General features: G+C 27.8%; 2 non-coding genes across 2 annotated transcripts; both read left to right on the top strand.

Annotated features, from left to right (window-relative positions):
* Positions 1–329: 329 nt before the first annotated feature.
* On the top strand, positions 330–522 carry LOC148225990 (U2 spliceosomal RNA). Its single transcript, XR_015812414.1, has one exon. It is a non-coding gene; the product is annotated as a U2 spliceosomal RNA (small nuclear RNA).
* An 832-nt stretch (positions 523–1,354) lies between these two features.
* Positions 1,355–1,473, top strand: LOC148225989 (5S ribosomal RNA). The gene has a single exon (XR_015812418.1). It is a non-coding gene; the product is annotated as a 5S ribosomal RNA (ribosomal RNA).
* Positions 1,474–6,000: the final 4,527 nt, after the last annotated feature.

The following is a 6,000-nucleotide window of genomic DNA, read 5'->3' as shown; positions in this document are numbered from 1 at the left end:
ATTAAATATAATAATATTTTTAACAGAATTAAATATCTTAAATAAACCAAATATTATTTGGTAGTAGGAATAAAAAAAAATTATTACTTGCCGAACCATCCGTTGTTTTTTCAACGAGTGTGATACTTTTAATCATAAAAAATATTTAAGTATCACTGATTGAACAGACACGTTATTTTTATTCTATTATTATCATCGGCAATTTATTTTAGTTTGACTAAAAATATTAATTTCTTAAAAATACTAATAGATGGCGATACAGCATTTAAATACTCGCAAGCGTAGAGTATGCTTAGCTCCTTATAACGGAATTGAGAATCCATGGAAGTATCGCTTCTCGGCCTGTTGGCTAAGATCAAAGTGTAGTATCTGTTCTTATCAGCTTAATATCTGATAGTTCCCGCATTGCGGGACCAGTATATTAAACTGATTTTTGGAAAGTGACGGGATGTTCGGGGCTTGCTCCACTCCTGTCGCGGGTTGGCCCGGCATTGCAGTGCCGTCGGGATCGGCCCACTTATATCAATCACAATCTCAAATATAATTTGAGTTCAATTTAGTTTAAGCACGAGTTGTATAGCCTCGCCGCTAGGTCATTGTTGCCAGTGTGCATCCAGGAGGCTAGTGGTTTACCAAATAAATCGCCCCCACAAAAATGTATTGCGTTTGACGTTTCGCTAAATATATTTATTGTCATCATCCGTACTACTTTTTGTTGTAGTACAAATATTTACTGACTATCCAGTATTTTTTTTAGCTATTACCCTAAAATAAAGTTATCTTTTATTTATCACTATTATTTTATTCGAAAAATTAATATTTTGCAAATATCACATCATTTTGTATATCATAGAACTTTTGATTATTATTATAATAAAAAAAAATATTAATAAATTCAATGAGTAATGTTTGAAAACAAATGATTTAATAATTAAAACATTATTATGTATATTCTATGAAACTTAATAATGGCTGTCGACACTGAAAAATTTATAAATCCTATTAAATATTTTTTCTTTAAATAATATATTTAGAAGTTTAAAGATGTATGGGTGTATAATTATTTAAACAAAACTTTTAAGTTTACTGTAATAGAGTTCAGGCGGAATTGTTTATAATAATTTTATTTGCAGTTGATAACAAAATAAATATTATATAAAAAATATGTATAATTATTAATTGTATTTACAAAATACAGATAAATTTAGAATTAGAAAAAAATAGTTATATTTTTTTTTAATTTATTTTAAATCAGAGACAATTAACGTTCGGCTTCCAGAGCATTCTTATTTGGTCTTTATATTTTATGAAAATTCAGGAAATTGAGAAATTAAGTATTTTAAGTCCGATGCTCGCCAACGACCATACCATGCTGAAAGCACCGGTTCTCGTCCGATCACCGAAGTTAAGCAGCATTGGGCCTGGTCAGTACTTGGATGGGTGACCGCTTGGGAACACCGGGTGTCGTTGGCCTCCTCCTTTTTACTATTTTTTTTATATTTATTTAAAATCATTTGATTTAACATATAATTTAAAAAATATTATACAAAATTGAACAATGTGTTTTTAAGGTTTTTTAATTATTTTTATTAATTAAATATTTTGCAAATAAATTTGAGTTATCGCGTCGCGTAACTTTTATTTATATATATGTTACAGGCAAAGTGTGAATTTCGAAAATGCATACATTAACTAGGTTATGTATGCGCTGTCAAATCACTTCAGTTACAGTACACACACACATTCATTTATGAACAATGACTAGTTATTGTATGCTCTCACTTTTCGGTGTTTCGGTGTCAAAGTATACAACATTAAGTAATTTATGTATTTAATAGGTAAATTAAACCATTTATGTAAGGTGAATTTTGAAGCCAATTTATATTATATAATCCTACTTGTAGAGAGTTATTAATGGGGTGGTCACTGTTCTGATCAATGCTCGCTGCCGCTTGCTCGAACTTAACGTGTCTTGCGATTAGGTTAGTTGTAGGGTTCTCAATAATTCATAATAATTATTCAAATATTGAAAAAAAATAGATGAATTATTTGAAAATTTAGATAAATTGGTTTTTTTCTCGGTTTTTACCGATATTAATCGGTTATTTAAGCAATTAGTGCAAAAAATCAAATCACTGCCTGTTAAATATCATTTTATTAAAAACTGATTATTGGTTTTGGGGCCACACAGAGCTCTCGTTTGATTATTGAAACTCGCGTAATTACTGTGACAAAAAGTGATTATTTAACAATAGTGCGATTACACAAAGGCTGGTGGTGGGCCTTTACGACATTTTGCTTTGCTTAAGAAACGAATTCTAAAGATTTCAGTAATGTTTTTCGTAAAGGATATTTGTTGTTGTGAAGAAGCGTCTCATTTTTTCGCATTTCTAAATAAAATATAGGTGCATAAGACCATGAATATTGGAGCGGCAATATGCCTACCTGTGTTGCTCAATTAAAATATTTTTTTTGTTCTACATTAGGCTGTATAGCCAATTTTATAGGTTGTGTGGCACATTGTTTTTAATGATCATTGTTTAAAATATAAAATTTCAATGTAGTTCAAGACAAGGATAATTATTGTCACCATTGTTTTTTAATATATTAAAGGAAATTTTCAGGGCTTGACAACATTTTTCTTTTCCCTATATAAATAAAATGTGCTTCTTTCTAACTATACTGTAGTTGTTGCCTAGTGTAATAAGGAATTTCAATGCCTACGTGTACGTATTAATCATGCGTTGAAAGTAAAAAAATATTCTCACGTTTCACCATAATTTTTCATATGGCATCGGAGATGGCAGGCGTCATAAAAGCGCGCGCTTGAAGTTTGTTATTTTTCAGGACGACAAGGACCCTTTCAGAGGGCGCCAGTCGAAATTATGGTCGCTCTTTTACGATCGCACAAAGTCGTACTACCTAATTACAAAAATACATAAACACGTGCGCCGTTAAAAAGCTTCACGCTCGTAAAAAGCGCGTATGCATATAAAAGTGAGATGATGAAGAGTAAAAAATTCTGTGTGTGTGACGACCGAGTGTAAAAGTATTATATTATATGTATATATATTAAGATGGCGATTAGCGATAGTAAATATTATCACTTTGTGCTTTTAACGAGTTCATGTGTATGTTTGTGTCGATAAGAGTTTTATGTTTCAAGATTATCAATATTAAGTTAAGTGGTGTTATAAAATAACTAATGTTTGATCAAGATGTTTATTATCAAGAATAACTTGTTCGCATATATTTAAAATATAATATGATAAAAACATTTAAGTTATTATTATATATTATATAAGCAATTTATTCTTCTATTTTAACCCTAATTTTACTATGAACCAAATAAATCTATTTACGATTATAAATATAGCTTACGTTAATCATATTTATAGTAAGCCATAGCACAGTATTTAATCCTTAAGTTCTGGCGCTAGTTTGCAAATTTGCACATCAAAATGCAGTCGACTTATTCACTTAACTGTCAATATTGAGTTTCGGTTATCTCAATTAGTTCCGTTTCATATGTATGCATGTAAACTGATAAATTCGCGTCTAAGATATTGCTTTATATTACGAACATGTATTACATATTCCGACTGAAGTTCCTGACTAACTAATCCCATTAGGCATTATGTGTTTTGAAATTATTGTATCAGATGTGTGTCTGTGTATGTTGTTTCGCATTGTTATATGTAATTAACAGAAGACGTATTACGTGACGCCGTGTTAATTAAATATATCATATTAAAGAATTTATGTAATAACGTGTAATATGTTATAACGTTTTACGACTAGGATTGTCCTCTGTGAATTAATATACGGACATATTTTATTCCAGAAAGTCTTACTAATTAAATATTAAATTATATGGTAAGAATTTAGAACTTTAGAGTTTGTAAATTTTTATCTGATCTTATGATCTGTAACGTATAAAAATCGTAAAATGTCTCATATTGCAAGGTATAGGTTAAAAAAAATATTAGCACCATAATTTTTTTTAAAACAACCTGATTCGAATAAGCCTGGTTTAAAAATATTTATATAAAATAAAAAAATCCAGGTTATTGGATTTTTTTGTAAGGTTTTTCAATTAAAGAGTGGTACAGAAAAGATATCGCTCACAATTCACCGCCAGTAATTTATCGCTAGCAGCTTACCGCCGCTTCAATCGATTGCATAAACAATTCGTAGCTTACTGGTAAATATATATAACACCAAGCAATACTTATTTTTTACATAAATTTATTAGTAATTTAAAATTGAAATTAAGGTTTTTCCATAAATGGTTTTTTTAGCATCCGCGCAGTGAATAAATACAGTTTTGAGTTGATAATGATCAGTGGAATTATACTGGCATAGTAAATAAAATCATATATTTTAAAATTGAAAATATAACAGTCTCGAAACATTAATTTGCTGTACAAACCCTATAAGTTTTAAAACTAATTATAGTTTTTGAACTTTTATTAAAATAATTTGTTTAGGTTTCGTTTGGATTTAAACAGCAAATGAACGTTTCGAATTTGCCATTTCGAGTTTTTTATACATTTTAGAACAACATATAAATCTCTTAAAATGCGATTTAAAAACATATTTTTTAGACTTGCCAGTCAACCAATGAATAAACGAGTTAGTTTAAACCCAAATCATTGCTTTTAGACGTTAAAATTTGTTAGTGATCATTTGTAGATTAAAAATAATTGCTATCAATTGACTGTTAGCAATTAATTGCTGGCGGTGAATTGCTGACGACAAATTTTCCATGATTTTTTAAAAGAGGTATTTTACAAGTATAGTTTTACAATTGATAAACAATAAATACATTAGATAGAAATCCAACATACGATTAAATCAGTGTTCTAATAGTCTAAAATATGATTTAAAGTAAAGTTTTAGAGTAGATAAAAAAATAAAAAATCTAAGTCAAATTCTAAGTAAAAATTCAAGTAAAAAACATATTTTTCAGAGAGTTCTTAAAGATATAAATTAGCACTAATATTAAATAAAGATGTATAGGTTATATTGAATTAAAAACAATATTGCGATTTAATTTAACTCAAATTTTAGACTTTAAAGGATAATAAATTAAAGTTATATGTCAGAAATATGCAAATTATGATAATAATATATATATATATATATATATATATATATATATATATATATATATATATATATATATATATATATATATATATATACATATGTAAGGGAATCTGTAAATATATAAAATAAATAAATAAAAATCGGAATGGTAAGATCTTAATTAGATTGTTGCGGTTTTAATACGAAATACACAAAAGATATGCAAATCTGAAATATTTTTGTGTAATGAATTTAAATTCTTTAATCAATTTTGCTAAACTCCGGTTTTTTTATTATTATTTTTTAAGTCTAAATGATTTTCCATAAGCTAAGTAAAAAAATAAAAAACTCAAGGTGAACATGGAAATATAAATTCTAGTTAAAAACGTATTTTTCAGAGTTTTGCAAATATATAAATGAGGACTATTATATTACAAATATTTATGTGTAGGTTATTGTATAAGTAGTATAACGAATTAATTTGACTTTTTTGATTTTTTAACTCGTTAAAATATTTAAAATAAAAAGTACTATTGGAAAAACCATGATTTCACCATCTAGTGTAATAAAACACAATAATATGATTTAAGAACGACTAAGGACTAATGAAATTGTCAGATAAATAGTTTTATTTTTCTTATGATACTTTCTTAATTTTTCGCATTAAAAAATTGCAATTAAAAAATGCTAGGCCTTGCTTAACGACGACAGGAAGTCGACGATCGGCGGCGCCTCGTCCACCGATCTCATTCATAATATTAAATAACTATTATTACCTTATATAAATTTCTACTGCAGCGATTCAATCTGTATATAATTGCCATTCGCCAAACAGTCGTTAAATCTATCTTTTCTGCTTCAAATATATTTTAAGTTACGATCATTTTTTTTTATAATTCGCCTTCTAAA

The sequence above is a fragment of the Plectrocnemia conspersa genome, unplaced genomic scaffold (genome assembly GCF_051122295.1).
Source record: "Plectrocnemia conspersa isolate PC_06_02 unplaced genomic scaffold, ASM5112229v1 ptg000014l, whole genome shotgun sequence".
NCBI classification, from domain to species: Eukaryota; Metazoa; Arthropoda; class Insecta; order Trichoptera; family Polycentropodidae; genus Plectrocnemia; species Plectrocnemia conspersa.
The sequence above is the reverse complement of the archived record's forward strand: the minus strand, read 5'-3'. Positions and strand labels throughout refer to the sequence as shown.